This window comes from Balaenoptera borealis (genome assembly GCF_965194805.1).
Source record: "Balaenoptera borealis genome assembly, chromosome: 13".
Lineage (NCBI taxonomy): Eukaryota > Metazoa > Chordata > Mammalia > Artiodactyla > Balaenopteridae > Balaenoptera > Balaenoptera borealis.
Window position 1 is genome coordinate 39,968,002 of NC_138870.1, and position 16,680 is coordinate 39,984,681.

The following is a 16,680-nucleotide window of genomic DNA, read 5'->3' on the forward strand; positions in this document are numbered from 1 at the left end:
TACTCATTTCAAGCAGGTTTAGCGCCTGTAGGGAGTTTTTGGTTTTGAACTATTTCTCCTAGAAGTCAGTATCTCCTTTAGTGGGCACGGAACCAACTTGCATTTCAGCCGCCATGTAGAGTTGCTCTCAAACACCTGAGTTAGCAGGTCTCCTAGTTTTGATTTATGCCAGTGATATTTTAGCGCCCTTGCAGGTTGGTTTCCCAGGCAAACATCTACTAACCCATTTCACAGTCTTGTTCTGTTACCTATAAAAGTGTGTGTGTGCGCCCATGCGTGCATGCGTGTGTGTGTGCATCTCCTGTTCCCAAGCAGGTGACACCAGCTACTCTAGAGTCCCACCCACCTACATTCCCTTAGAGCTCTGGTTTTGGGGGTTCCTGAAGCCTCATGGCAGAGCTCCATAATATGGGACAGAGGGATGTGTGTGTGTGTGTGTGTGTGTGTGTGTGTGTGTGTGTGTGTTTGCACGAGCATCTTCCTCTTTCCTCCCCCAACAGTAAGCCTTACTGCTGTTATCAACGTGTTTCCACAAGGCTGGAAAATTACATTCATCACATTCTTGCCTGGTTTCACTTTAGAAACAGCTTTGAAAATCTCAAACTAAAGTCTTTTTTCTGTTTTGTTTAGTTTTAGCAGCAGCACGTGTGGTGGGGAGAAGGACAGTTGAGGAGACACTGAAAGGTGCCACCAGATGGTATGGATTACATAGGAGACTGATAGATGATTCTGATGTGTCTTCTCTTAGGAACAGATGTGTTGCCAGGTTGCAACAGCTCAGAAAGATGAGATGGGTCCTTGCCATGAATCTTATCTTCTCTGTCAGAGATTTATTGAATAAGAGTAGGGGTTGGCTGCTTCTTTTATCTGTTGGCCTGGAACCAAAGTCAAACGCTCCATATGCTGAAAGGGATTACCCTATTTCATCTAATCTGAGACTTCCTCCTCGGTAAGATGCTCCACTATTTTATGATCCACTAAGTAAGGAAAATCGTTGCCAATTGTAAGATACATCCCAATTGCAAAAACGTTAAGACGTGAAAAACAGCGTGGCTGAGAATTTATGAACTATGATACATAAACTGGGGGGTGGAAACTTTTTGCCTAGGCTATTTCACAGTGTTTTATTATCTAACTTATCACTTGAGTTTGTGACTCTAAATACATAGTAATAGCTACTGATTGTAGAAGATATAGTGTATGTGCGCCCACCGCATTTACATCCCTTAGCCCCAGTCCTTTCAGCTCTACTGCAAAGAAGAGGTATAAAGCCCGTTTTACAAAGCAGAAAACTGAGCTCCTGGAGGTCAGGTAAGGTTTGAAAGGGAAGACGCTAGAAGGAGTGGGAGCCATGACTTGGACTCTCTCAAAGCTGAAGAGCCTTCAGTTACCCTAAGGAATTGCCTCTTGGAAGAAGAGCAGCTGCCTGAGTTGAGAGTAGCTTTCAGAATGGTACCAAATCTAAATATTTGTGGGTTGTTTTAGAAACAAGTTCCCACCCATCACACAGCTGTCACACAGCAATAATGGGGAGCCCGGGCTCCTCTCTTTCAGCGAGAGTTACCAGGGAAAGGAGGGGTGAGGGAGCGGGTGCTCACTTCCACAGAAATCATTACAGACATAATGGAGCTAATGCTTCGTGAAGCTACAAAACGCAGCGTCATTGTTTACCTTCTGTCAAGTCTTTATTCTCAGGAGGGAGAAAGCCCTTTCAGAACGCTCTACCTTGTTAAGGTTTTTGGCCTTTTCAAGGGCCTAAGATGTTAAGGGCTTTGCATTCTTAAAGCATATGCATAAAGTATTTCCAGTACATTATTTAAAAATATACCTTTCTCTCCCTTGCTTTCTTTTCTTTTCTCTCTCTTTTTGTTTTTTTTTGTTTTTTTTGTTTTTGGCTGTGATTTGAAGAAGTCTTCACCATAGCCAAGAACAGAATTTTAACTGATGGCAAAAATATAAAGCCTTGAGGTAATGTTTTATCACTGTTTATTACTGCATCCAAAGAAGAGGCCTTGACAAGTGTTGGCTGCTGCTGGGTTACCATGGCAGTAATCAGTCAAACAAGGAATGGATTTTTAAAGCCTGCTTAACCCTTTTCCTTACCCACTAGTGGAAACTAAGAGAGATTTTCATTTTGCACAATAGCGTAGGATGAGGCAAGTGTGTCCCTTTGCTCTGAGATCCCAGCCTTGCTCTCTGATCCTTACGCCCCCTCGCACCCTTGCTCCGGCCAGAAGGGACCCACGTGCATGACTGGAGAGTGTGCCCCTTTCTCTCCAGCCTCTGATCACGGGTGCGTGTGACTTCTGCCTGGAACCCCCTTTTGCTCCTATCCTAACCCCAACTCCTATAAACATTCTATTCTGTGAAAATAACACCTCCTCCAGGAAGCCTTCCCCATCCTTTTCTCCACTAACTATGGGTTAGAAACATGTCCTAAGTGCTCCAGTAACACTCTGTATTTACCTCCATCCTAGCATATATCATCTCCTTAGTTACAGTTGTTTGAGACAGTCTTGTTGAAGAAGAGCGTCTAGAACTGGTCTGCCTGGGCTTGAAGCTCTCCTTCATTACTTACTGGCTGTGATCTTGGGCAAGTCACTTGACGTCTCTAAGCCTCAGCTTCTCACTATGAAGAGAAAAATAATATTTACTTCAAAGAATTATCATGGGGGTTAAATGAGATAATCTAAATAAAATGCGTAGCACCAGTGAATGTTCAGTAAACATTAGAGTGAAAACTTGTCTCCTCATAGAGTCTAAGTTCCATGAGGGCAGGGACGATGTATTTTATCTTTGAATATTCAGGACCTAACAGATATCAGGCACATAGCAGACAGTTCCTAAGGGTCTATAATAGTATGGTCAAGGAATTGGTTTCTCTACATAAATGAATTTTCCATATAGCTAAAGCTTACCCCTGAACACACACACAGAAAAGTCCTTCTTGTTTCTAATTAGTAAATTAATTCATATCTATTGGTGAAAATTTGGAAAACACGGAACTATAAAGAAGGAAATAAAAGCTATCTGTGACCCTACCAACCACTATTAATACCTTAATCTATATCTTTTCACATGCACGTGCATCCTTTTAATGCATGTGTGTACATTTATATTATATTGAAATATTCTAATTTAATTTTTACAAATCTTTGTTGGTCAATATTTCTCTATTGATGGGCAGTTTTTCATAGTAAGTGTTAATACTGCAGCAAACATCCTGTCATACATTTTTGCAAGCATCTTGCATTGTGCTTAAAACTTTTAAAAACTGTTTTTAAACAGTATACAACTTTTTAAAACTTAAAACTGTTTGCACCACCCAACAGTGTATAAACATACCTACTTTACTATGCCCTTAGCGGCACTGGGTTTGATCTTAAGAAAACATCTTTGCCAATTTGGTAGAAAAATGGCCTCTCATTTTTCCCATGCCTCTGTAAACCCAGCACATAGCTCCTCATTTAAACCTTCAGAAGACAGTGTGGTGGTTCTAAGCACCAGGTACCGTATTCCTCTGAATCTCCACGCAGTTCCAACGTACAGCGTACAGTACAGTGCAGAACCAACTTCACCAAAGGAATATCTGATTTAGTGAAACATTTATTCTATTTTTCTATGACATATTCTCCCACCTAGTGCTTCTTGTTATTGCAAACATAAGACCATTTTACCACCAGTAATGAATGAATGATGGGCAATTTTTCTAGAATTGCTTTTCATTTTTGTCAGGTTTATAGAGATTTTCACATTTTCATATATATGTGTGTAGATATATATATATTTCTATATAGAAATATATACATATATATATATATTTCCATAGAGTATATGTGTACTGGAAAAACATTCTGATAACTAACTGGGCACATATTCTTCCAACAGCTCCAGAGAGAACAGAGATCATTTATTTCAGTTGTTTCAATAATTTTTCTACAATGAAAGGAATGATAAAAAGTTCCATACTATATTCACTTGTTCAAGTGCCTATTTATAGGCTTTTATGACTAACTCCTTGATTTCCTATCACCACTTAAAATTGGTGGGCAAAAGTTGACTATTTGAGTTATGCATCCACCAAACCTTGCTCCTCCGTTTAAAAAGATTGTTCCAGATGGCTGTCCTTTAGAGCTGGTTCTGTACATATTATGCTCTTACTTAGGAATATTTTCAGGGATTACTAGGACGTAATGTGCAATTAGTCTTCTACTCAATTAAAAAGTTCATATGTAGTATTCATTTGGCTTTATATTAGTAAATGAAATTATAAATTTAGTGACAAAGAGGAATCATATGGTAACAGCTGTATATATTAAGGTTATTATTAGCATGATTTCTTTAGGTTACCTCTGAGAACTGTTCTTTACTCTCATCACGAATGATTTTGTCTACCCCCAACACTAAGACCTTGAACAAACACTAACATGGCTTCTAACAGCTCAAGGCTGTGTCCCTGGGATGACCCAGCCCCCCCCTTAAGTTCCTGTCTGGGAAAAGTCAAGGCTGACTAAAGAATTTACTGTTTGTTCCAACCAACACCTGAAGACAGGACCCCTTTTTCCCAGTCTCTGTGGGAGGGTAATAGCCTCACTTCCATAAGGGCCAGTTAATAATCCCAGGTGGCCTAATCACATTGACCCCACCCCCACCCCCGCCACTTGCTTTTTGTAATTTTCCACTTTCCTGACTTTGCTCAAGCCCTGACTCCATCTCTGCACCTCTACATGGATCAGAGTTGAGTTTGGTTTTGTACTGAAGTCCTTTTCCCCTACTGCAGTAGTTACTGAAGAAAGTCTGTTTTTACTACCTTTAACTAATGTCCAGCATTGTTTTTCTTTAGCGCATACAGCCCAAAACTGGAAGGAAACCAATTAAAATATGGACGCCTAGAAACTTTCAGCTGACCTCAGAAACATGTCATGGCAATAGTCTCTGAATTAAGTATGGTCGAATGGCCACTGGCCACAGTCATGACAGAGGGTGATTCACAATCCATTCGAGTAAGAGAATTGAAATAATGCTCTGCTCATCTCAATTATTCTTCCATAAAATGAAAGGATCCAAGAGGGTAGTCTTTTTGCAAACAAGTAACTAATCGAGATGAGCTGTAGTCAAAAATAAAATCATCTCCTCTATCAAAAATGTTGATTTTTCTGCTGGTGGTTACTTTTATGTCTCTCGGGCATTCCTGGGGGGTTTGTGCTGGATTTTCTCACTGCCCTACTGGGGAACTGAAGTGGACATTGTGGCTGGCTCTCTAACAGTTTCTCCTCAGGTGATTCATCCCAGCCAGCTCTGCCCCTTACCTGTGATTGGGCTCCTGAGCTGTGAGGTTTGGTTTGCTGGAGTTGTCCTAGGAAAGAGCCAGTTGTCTTTGCATCTTGTACATGCACAAGGATGCGCGTGTACCCAGCGGTGCATTGACATCACCTTGTTAGAAATGCAGACACTCCGGCCACACTCCAGTTTGTCTGAGTTTGAATCTATATTTTAAAGAGATTCCCCCCAAATATAACTGGGGGCAAGGTGTCAGAAAGGTCCTATGGAAAATGAACAGGGTGAATCTTGAGGAATGGGTAGACTTGGGACAGAAGAGAAGGGTATTCCAGGCTAGTGGGCATCAATACATCTTACCTTAAGACATAAATCAGGAGAGCCTGGATGGAGTTTGGGGCTAATATGAAACTGGTTGTGTAAAACTGGATCCTGATCAAGGAAATCTCTGAGTGCTAGACTGATCAGTTCTGAGTGTGATCCTGTATGTCATAGAAAATAGGATAACATGGTGAAATAGTGTGACCTTTGTGGTCAGAAAGACCTGGATGTAAGTCTCAGTTCTACATTTGTTGGCTTTGTAAACTTGGGCAAATTGCTTACACTTTCTGACCCTCATCCTGTAAGATGGAGATGACAATGCCTTCTTGCAGAACTCTTGCTAGGAGATCATGTCTGGGAAAGGTGAGGACTGGCACATGGTGAGCTTCTCTCCTCCCTTTCCTGGTGGTATTGAAGAAGGGAGGAATTGTCTCCTGAGACCCCAGAGGACACAGATGTGTCACTGTGGGAAAGGGACTGAGGAGGTGGCAATAGGAAATCAGTTTGAAACAGACAAGGCTGAGAAGGTACTGAATTGTATTTGTGTGTTTGTAGGAGCAATTTTGGGGGAAATAAGTTAAAAGAGGCAATGGGGAAGACAAGACAGTAAAGAGAGGAAAAGCAACTAAGGGAGTGAAGTAAGAGAACACTAAAAATTTCCTTTGAAGTTCTGACTCAGGGTGAGCCATGTGGAAAACAGAGCAAGTGGGGCTCAGAATGACCCGTCAGGCATTAAAATGATGATTTAAACTATGGCAAAGTCATACAAGGATGACGCCAACCATCGGAAGAGTTGTAAATAGATTCCCCCCAAAGCTAATATATAATTTACAATACCCTTTGGAAAGTTCAGAATTATTTATTATTTCTTTAGCTTTGTAAACAAACACATAAATCCCCCCCCCCTTGAACATGGTGGGGGGAAAACAGAATGTCTGTATTTATCACGGAATTTGAGCCATCCTGCCAAAGAAGATTCACAATCACTATTTTAGGATGAATAGGATTAACCTCTGAGATACTAGAAGAAAAATGTAATGCCCAAATAAGAGACACAATTTTCATCAATTGTTTAAATATTGATCATAAGAGCCTCACAGATACTTCTCGGGTTTTTCATATATTTTGAAACACCGAGGAAACCATCTGCAGGAAATGCAGCAACCACGTTAAAGAGTATTCTTCTTGAAATAAATCAAAATAAGTATATATGAGAAAGTGTCTAGGATGGGGTCCAGCAAACAAGAGAAGCGCAACAAATGTTAGGGGAATCCAGTGAAATCCTTTAGTCCGTATTTAATCTAGAGTAGTATCAGACAACCCTTTGCTTCAGAGCAGGTTTCGGTCCAAAAATGTGGCTGGGGTAGGCCTCAGAGGTAATCATTGCTAATTCAAAGCACCCAGAGACAACCCGAGGATTCTTTGAATTTTTTTTTTTTTTTTATTATGTTGAGGTAGGTTCCCTCTATGCCCACTTTCTGGAGAGTTTTTATCATAAATGGGTGTTGAATTTTGTCAAAAGCTTTTTCTGCATCTATTGAGATGATCATATGGTTTTTATTCTTCAATTTGTTAATATGGTGTATCACATTGATTGATTTGCGTATATTGAAGAATCCTTGCATCCCTGGGATAAATCCCACTTGATCGTGGTGTATGATCCTTTTAATGTGTTGTTGGATTCTGTTTGCTAGTATTTTGTTGAGGATTTTTGCATCTATATACATCAGTGATATTGGTCTGTAATTTTCTTTTTTTGTAGTATGTTTGTCTGGTTTTGGTATCAGGGTGATGGTGGCCTCATAGAATGAGTTTGGGAGTGTTCCTTCCTCTGCAATGTTTTGGAAGAGTTTGAGAAGGATGGGTGTTAGCTCTTCTCTAAATGTTTGATAGAATTCACCTGTGAAGCCATCTGGTCCTGGACTTTTGTTTGTTGGAAGATTTTTAATCACAGTTTCAATTTCACTGCTTGTGATTGGTCTGTTCATATTTTCTGTTTCTTCCTGGTTCAGTCTTGGAAGGTTATACCTTTCTAAGAATTTGTCCATTTCTTCCAGGTTGTCCATTTTATTGGCATAGAGTTGCTTGTAGTAGTCTCTTAGGATGCTTTGTATTTCTGCGGTGTCTGTTGTAACTTCTCCTTTTTCATTTCTAATTTTATTGATTTGAGTCCTCTCCCTCTTTTTCTTGATGAGTCTGGCTAATGGCTTATCAATTTTGTTTATCTTCTCAAAGAACCAGAGTTTATTTTTATTGATCTTTGCTATTGTTTTCTTTGTTTCTATTTCATTTATTTCTGCTCTGATCTTTATGATTTCTTTCCTTCTGCTAACTTTGGGTTTTGTTTATTCTTCTTTCTCTAGTTCCTTTAGGTGTAAGGTTAGATTGTTTACTTGAGATTTTTCTTATTTCTTTAGGTAGGCTTGTATAGCTATAAACTTTGCTCTTAGAACTGCTTTTGCTGCATCCCATAGGTTTTGGATCATCGTGTTTTCATTGTCATTTGTCTCTAGGTATTTTTTTATTTCCTCTTTGATTTCTTCAGTGATCTCTTGGTTATTTAGTAACGTATTGTTTAGCCTCCATGTGTTTGTGTTTTTTTCCTTTTTTTCCCCTGTAATTCATTTCTAATCTCATAGCGCTGTGGTCAGAAAAGATGCTTGATGTGATTTCAATTTTCTTAAATTTACTGAGGCTTGATTTGTGACCCAAGATGTGATCTATCCTGGAGAATGTTCCGTGCGCACTTGAGAAGAAAGTGTAATCTGCTGTTTTTGGATGGAATGTCCTATAAATATCAATTAAATCTATCTGGTTTATTGTGTCATTTAAAGCTTCTGTTTCCTTATTTATTTTCATTTTGGATGATCTGTCCATTGGTGTCAGTGAGGTGTTAAAGTCCCCCACTACTATTGTGTTACTGTCAATTTCCTCTTTTATCGCTCTTGGCAGTTGCCTTATGTATTGAGGTGCTCCTCTGTTGGGTGCATATATATTTATAATTGTTATATCTTCTTCTTGGATTGATCCCTTGATCATTATGTAGTGTCCTTCCTTGTCTCTTGTAACATTCTTTATTTTAAAGACTATTTTATCTGATATGAGTATAGCTACTCCAGCTTTCTTTTGATTTCCATTTGCATGGAATATCTTTTTCCATCCCCTCACTTTCACTCTGTATGTGTCCCTAGGTCTGAAGTGGGTCTCTTGTAGACAGCATATATATGGGTCTTGTTTTTGTATCCATTCAGCCAGCCTGTGTCTTTTGGTTGGAGCATTTAATCCATTCACGTTTAAGGTAATTATCGATATGTATGTTCCTATGACCATTTTCTTAATTGTTTTCGGTTTGTTTTTGTAGATCCTTTTCTTCTCTTGTGTTTCCCACTTAGAGAAGTTCCTTTAGCATTTGTTGTAGAGCTGGTTTGGTGGTGCTGAATTCTCTTAGCTTTTGCTTGTCTGTAAAGCTTTTGATTTCTCCATCAAATCTAAATGTGATCCTTTCTGGGTAGAGTAATCTTGGTTGCAGGCTCTTCCCTTTCATCACTTTAAGTATATCATGCCACTCCCTTCTGGCTTGTAGAGTTTCTGCTGAGAAATCAGCTGTTAACCTTATGGGAGTTCCCTTGTATGTTATTTGTCATTTTTCCCTTGCTGCTTTCAATAATTTTTCTTCGCCTTTAATTTTTGCCAATTTGATTACTATGTGTCTCGGCGTGTTTCTCCTTGGGTTTATCCTGTATGGGACTCTCTGCGCTTCCTGGACTTGGTGGGCTATTTCCTTTCCCATGTTAGGGAAGTTTTCAACTATAGTCTCTTCAAATATTTTCTCTGGTCCTTTCTCTCTCTCTTCTCCTTCTGGGACCCCTATAATGCGAATGTTGTTGCGTTTAATGTTGTCCCAGAGGTCTCTTAGGCTGTCTTCATTTCTTTTCATTCTTTTTTCTTTAGTCTGTTCCGCAGCAGTGAATTCCACCATTCTGTCTTCCAGGTCACTTATCCGTTCTTCTGCCTCACTTATTCTGCTATTGATTCCTTCTAGTGTAGTTTTCATTTCAATTATTGTATTGTTCATCTCTGTTTGTTTGTTCTTTAATTCTTCTAGGTCTTTGTTACACATTTCTTGCATCTTCTCAATCTTTGCCTCCATTCTTATTCCGAGGTCCTGGATCATCCTCACCATCATTATTCTGAATTCTTTTTCTGGAAGGTTGCCTATCTCCACTTCATTTAGTTGTTTTTCTGGGGTTTTATCTTGTTCCTTCATCTGGTATATAGCCCTCTGCCTTTTCATCTTGCCTATCTTTCTGTGAATGTGGTTTTTGTTCCACAGGCTGCAGGATTGTAGTTTTTCTTGCTTCTGCTGTCTGTCCTCTGGTGGTTGAGGCTATCTAAGAGGCTTGATGGGAGGCTCTGGTGGTGGGTAGAGCTCGATTCTTTGAAACTGACTCCACTTTCCAATATGTAGTGTCATGGGTTACTGGGAGAACATTTCTGTTGCTCCTTTAAAAAGCCTATGATTACCTGAAGGTATGATTAGAAGGCTCTCAGGATTAAGAAGGTGTTTCTGGTCATAGGACGGTTCAGTGATCAGTCCAAAAAAGAGGGTATTCCACACCGTCCCCCTCACTGAAGTCTTGGTCTACTATAAGATGTATTAACTAGAGGTCAAGGATCATAGTTAAGAACAGAGTCAAGATGGCAGTGTGGGAAGACGCTGAGTTAGCGTCTCCCCACAACTAGGGTGCCTGCCAGCTGCTGGTGGGGACTCTGATGCCCAAGGAGATGGGAGAACGCCCAAGTGAACCGCCACCCCATGCAGCCTGTGGGATCTTTGTTCATGAGCTGGGGGTCGGGCCGAAGCTCCTACGGTGGGAGCTCTGAGTCCGAACCACTGGACTAACAGAGAACCTCAGACCCCAGGGTATATTCATCGGACTGAGGTCTCATGGAGGTCCTCATCTCAGCACCAAGATGCAGCTCTACCCAACAGCTTACAAACTCCAGTGTTGGAAGCCTCAGGCCAAACAACCAGTAAGACAGGAACACAATCTGACTCTTAAAAGAAAAAAAGAGAGACAGCAAAAAAATATGTCATAGATGAAGGAGTAAGGTAAAAACCTACAAGACCAAATAAGTGAAGAAGAAATAGACAATCTACCTGAAAAAGAATTCAGAGTAATGATAGTAAAGATGATCCAGAATCTTATAGAATGGAGGCATGTACTGAGAAAATACAAGAAATGTTAAACAGAGATCTAGAAGATCTAAAGAACAAACAAACAGAGATGAACAACACAATAACTGAAATGAAAAATACACTAGAAGGATCAATAACAGAATAACTGAGGCAGAAGAATGAATAATTGAGCTGGAAGACAAAATGGTGGAAATAACTGACAAGGAGCAGAATAAAGAAAAAAGAATGAATAGAATTGAAGACAATCTCAGAGACCTCTGGGACAACACTAAACACACCAACATTCAAATTATAGGGGTCCCAGAAGAAGAGAAAAACAAAGGGTCTGAGAAAATATTTGAAGAGATTACAGTCAAAAACTTCCCTAACATGGAAAAGGAAATAGTCACCCAAGTCCAGGAAGCACAAAGAGTCCCATACAGAATAAACCCTAGGGGCTTCCCTGGTGGTGCAGTGGTTGAGAGTCTGCCTGCCAATGCAGGGGACACGGGTTCGAGCCCTGGTCTGGGAGGATCCCACATGCCGCAGAGCAGCTGGGCCCGTGAGCCACAGTTGCTGAGCCTGCGCGTCTGGAGCCTGTGCTCTGCAACAAGAGAGGCCACCATAGTGAGGGGCCCGCACACCACAATGAAGAGTGGCCCCCGCTTGCCACAACTGGAGAGAGCCCTCGCACAGAAACGAAGACACAACACAGCCATAAATAAATAAATAAATAAAAATTAAATTAAATTATTAAAAAAAAAAGAATAAACCCTAGAAAAACACACCAATACACATATTAATCAAAGTAACAAAAATTAAATTCAAAGAAAACATATTAAAAGCAGCAAGGGAAAAACAAAAAATAACATACAAAGGAATCCCCATAAGGTTATCAGCTGATTTTCAAGCAGAAACTCTGCAGGCCAGAAGGGAGTGCCAGGACATACTAAAATGATGAAAGACAAAAACCTACAACCAAGATTACTCTACCTAGCAAGAATCTCATTCAGATTCGATGGAGAAATCAAAAGCTTTTCAGACAAGTGAAAGCTAAGAGAATACAGCACCACCAAACCAGCTCTACAACAAATGCTAAAGGAACTTCTCTAGGAACGAAACACAAGAGAAGAAAAGGACCTGCAAAAACAAACCCAAAACAGTTAAGAAAATGGGAATAGGAGCATACATATCAATAATAACCTTGAATGTAAATGGATTAAATGCCCCAACCAAAAGACACAGACTGGCTGAATGGATACAAAAAACAAGACCCATATATATGCTGTCTACAAGAGACCCACTTCAGACCTAGGGACACATAAAGACTGAAAGTGAAGGGATGGAAAAAGATATTCCATGCATATGGAAATCAAAAGAAAGCTGGAATAGCAATACACATATCAGGTAAAATAGACTTTAAAATAAAGAGGGACACTACATAATGATCAAAGGATCAATCCAAGAAGAAGATATAACAATTATAAATCTTTATGTACCCAACATAGGAGCACCTCAATACATAAGGCAAATGCTAACAACCATGAAAGGAGAAATTGACAGTAACACAATAATAGTAGGGGACTTTAACACCCCACTTAAACTAATGGACAGATCATCCAAACAGAAGCTAAATAAGGAAACACAGGCTTTAAATGACACAATAGACCAGATAGATTTAACTGATATTTATAGAACATTCCACCCAAAAGTGGCAGAATACACTTTCTTCTCAAGTGCACAGGGAACATTCTCCAGTATAGATCACATCTTGGGTCACAAATCAAGCTTCGGAAAATTTAAGAAAATTGAAATTGTATCAACCATCTTTTCTGACCACACTGCTATGAGACTGGAAATCAATTACAGGAAAAAAACTAAAAAACACAAATACATGGAGGCTAAACAGTGCACTGCTAAATAACCAAGAGATCACTGAAGAAATCAAAGAAGAAATTAAAAAATACATTGAAACAAATGACAACAAATACACGACGACCCAAAACCTATGGGATGCAGCAAAAGCAGTTCTAAGAGGGAAGTTTATAGCAATTTATTCTCACCTCAAGAAACAAGAAAAATCTCAAATAAACAATCTAACCCTACACTTAAAAATAACTAGAGAAAGAAGAACAAAGAAAACCCAAAGTCAGTATAAGGAAAGAAATCATAAAGATCAGAGCAGAAAACAATGAAATAGAAACAGAACAAACAATAGCAAAAATCAATAAAACTAAAAGCTGGTTCTTTGAGATGCTAAACAAAATTGATAAACCCTTAGCCAGACTCATCAAGAAATAAAGGGAGAGGATGCAAATCAATAAAATTAGAAATGAAAAAGGAGAAATCACAACTGACACCACAGAAATACAAAGGATTATAAGAGACTACTACAAACAACTATACGCCAATAAACTGGACAGCCATGAAGAAATGGACAAATTCTTGGAAAGGTACAATTTTCCAAGGCTGAACGAGGAAGAATTAGAAAATATAAACAGACCTATCACAAGTAATGAAATTGAAATCGTAATTAAAAATCTTCCAACAAACAAAAGTCCACAACCAGATGGCTTCACAGGTGAATTCTATCAAACATTTAGAGAAGAGCTAACACCCATCCTTCTCAAACTCTTCCAAAAAATTGCAGAGGGAGAAACACTCCCAAATTCATTCTGTGAAGCCACCATCACCCTGATACCAAAACCAGACAAAGATGTCACAAAGAAAGAAAACTACAGGCCAATATCACTGATGAACAGAGATGCAAAAATCCTGAACAAAATACTAGCAAACAGAATCCAACAACATATTAAAGGTATCATACACATGATCAAGTGGGATTTATCCCAGGGACGCAAGGATTCTTCAATATACGCAAATCAATCAATGTGATATACCGCATTAACAAATTAAGGAATAAAAACCATGTGATCATCTCAGTAGATGCAGAAAAAGCTTTTGACAAAATTCAACACCAGTTTATGATAAAAGCTCTCCAGAAAATGGGCATAGAGGGAACCTACCTCAACATAATAAAGGCCATATATGACAAACCTACAGCCAGCATCATACTCAATGGTGAAAAACTGAAAGCATTTCCACTAAGATCAGGAACAAGACAAGGATGTCCACTCTCACCCACTCTTATTCAACATAGTTTTGGAAGTCCTAGCCACGGCAATCAGAGAAGAAAAAGAAATAAAAGGAATACAAATTGGAAAAGAAGTAAAACTGTCACTGTTTGCAGATGACATGATGCTATACATAGAAAATCCTAAAGATGCCACCAGAATACTACTAGAACTAATCAATGAATTTGGTAATGTTGCAGGATACAAAATTAATACACAGAAATCTCTGGCATTCCAATACAACAACAATGAAAAATCAGAAAGAGAAATTAAGGAAACACTCCCATATACCACTGCAACAAAAAGAATAAAATACCTAGGAATAAACCTGCCTAGGGAGGTGAAAGATTTGTACTCAGAAAACTATAAAACACTGATGAAAGAAATCAAAAATGACATAAACAGATGGAGAAACAAGAAAATCCATGTCCTTGGATTGGAAGAATCAATCTTGTGAAAATGACTATACTACCCAAAGCAATCGACAGATTCAATGCAATCCCTATCAAGCTACCAATGGCATTCTTCACAGAATTAGAACAAAAAATTTTACAATTTGTATGGAAACACAAAAGACCCCGAATAGCCAAAGCAATCTTGAGAAAGAAAAACAGAGTTGGAGGAATCAGGCTCCTGACTTCAAACTATACCACAAAGCTACAGTAATCAAGACAGTATGGTACTGGCACAAAAACAGAAATATAGATCAATGGTACAGGGTAGAATGCCCAGAGATAAATCCACGCACATATGGGCACCTAATTTACGACAAAGGAGGCAAGAACATACAATGGAGAAAAGACAGCCTCTTCAATAAGTGGTGCTGGGAAAACTGGACAGCTACATGTAAAAGAATGAAATTAGAACACTACCTAACACCATACACAAAGAATAAACTCCAAATGGATTAAACACTTAAATGTAAGACCAGACACTATAAAACTCTTAGAGGAAAACATAGGAAAAACACTCTTTGACATAAACCACAGCAAGGTCTTTTTCAACCCACCTCCTAGAGTAATGGAAATAAAAACAAAAATAAACAAATGGGACTTAATTAAACTTAAAAGCTTTTGCAGAGCAAAACAAATATCGCATATTAACACATATATGTGGAACCTAGAAAAATGGTACAGATGAACCAGTTTGCAGGGCAGAAATTGAGACACAGATGTAGAGAACAAACATATGGACACCAAGGGGGAAAGCAGTGGTGGGTGGGGGTGGGGGTGTGATGAATTGGCAGATTGGGATTGACATGTATACACTGAAGTGGATAAAATTGATGACTAATAAGAACCTGCTGTATAAAAAAATAAATAAAATAAAATTCAATAATTCAAAAAAAAAAAAAAGGAAACCATGAACAAGACAAAAAGACAACCCTTAGAATGGGAGAAAATATTTGCAAATGAAACAACAGACAAAGGGTTAATCTCCAAAATATACAAACAGCTCATGGAGCTCAATATCAAAAAAACAAACAATCCAATTAAAAAAATGGGTGGAAGACCTAAACAGACCAATTTCACCAAGGAAGACATACAGATGGCCAAGAAGCACATGAAAAGATGCTCAACGTCACTAATTTTTAGAGAAATGCAAATCAAAACTACAATGAGGTATCACCTCACACTGGTCAGAATGGCCATTATCAAAAAATCTAGAAACAATAAATGCTGGAGAGGGTGTGGTGAAAAGGGAACCCTCCTGCACTGTTGGTATAAATTGAGAATATAAATTGAACAACCACTATGGAGAACAGTATGGAGGTTCCTTAGAAAACTAAAACTAGAACTACCATATGACCCAGCAGTCCCACTACCGGGCATATACCCTGAGAAAACCATAATTCAAAAAGAGTCATGTACCGCAGTGTTCATTGCAGCACTATTTACAATAGCCAGGACATGGAACCAACCTAAATGTCCATCGACAGATGAATGAATAAAGAAGATGTGGCACATATTTACAATGGAATATTACTCAGCCATAAAAAGAAATGAAATTGAGTTATTTGTAGTGAGGTGGATGCACCTAGAGACAGTTATTCAGAGTGAAGTAAGTCAGAAAGAGAAAAACAAATACCATATGCTAACACATGTATATGGAATCTAAAAAAAAAAAAAAAATGGTACTGATGAACCTAGTTGCAGGGCAGGAATAAAGATGTAGACATAGAGAATGGACTTGAGGACATGGGGTGGGAGGGGGAAGGTGGGGCGAAATGAGAGTAGCATCAACATATATACACTACCTAATGTAAAATAGTTAGCTAGTGGGAAGCAGCTGTATAGCACAGGGAGATCAGCTTGGTGCTTTGAGATGACCTAGAGGGGTGGGATAGGAAGGATGGGAGGGAGGCTCAAGAGGGAGGAGATATGGGGACATATGTATTGTGAAGCAATTATACTCCAATAAAGATCTATTTAAAAAAAAACAACTACAGGTCATATACTTTTGTGGACACATTCCCATTTATTGAGTTCCTATTATATCCCAGGTACTTTGCAGACATTTTCTCATTTAATCCCCATAACAACACTGTGAGATAGGTTTTATCACTATCTTCATTTTACATATAGGAAACACAGGATTAAAATCAATGCAGTGTTGATAGTGAAGTAGAATTTGGAGTCAAACTTACCTCAGTTTAAATCTCGGCCCATGACTTTGGCATTTCCTACCCATAGTGGGCCTCAACTTACTAATTCTATCTTTTATAGAATGATTCTTAAAATATTAGAATTAGAAGTTATGTTATAATTA

At 38.9% G+C, this 16,680-nt stretch overlaps 1 protein-coding gene across 8 annotated transcripts in view; it reads left to right on the forward strand.

Moving 5' to 3' along the window:
- Positions 1–16,680, forward strand: part of PCED1B (PC-esterase domain containing 1B) — a 146,097-nt gene that overhangs the window by 69,879 nt on the left and 59,538 nt on the right. The window lies entirely within an intron of this gene.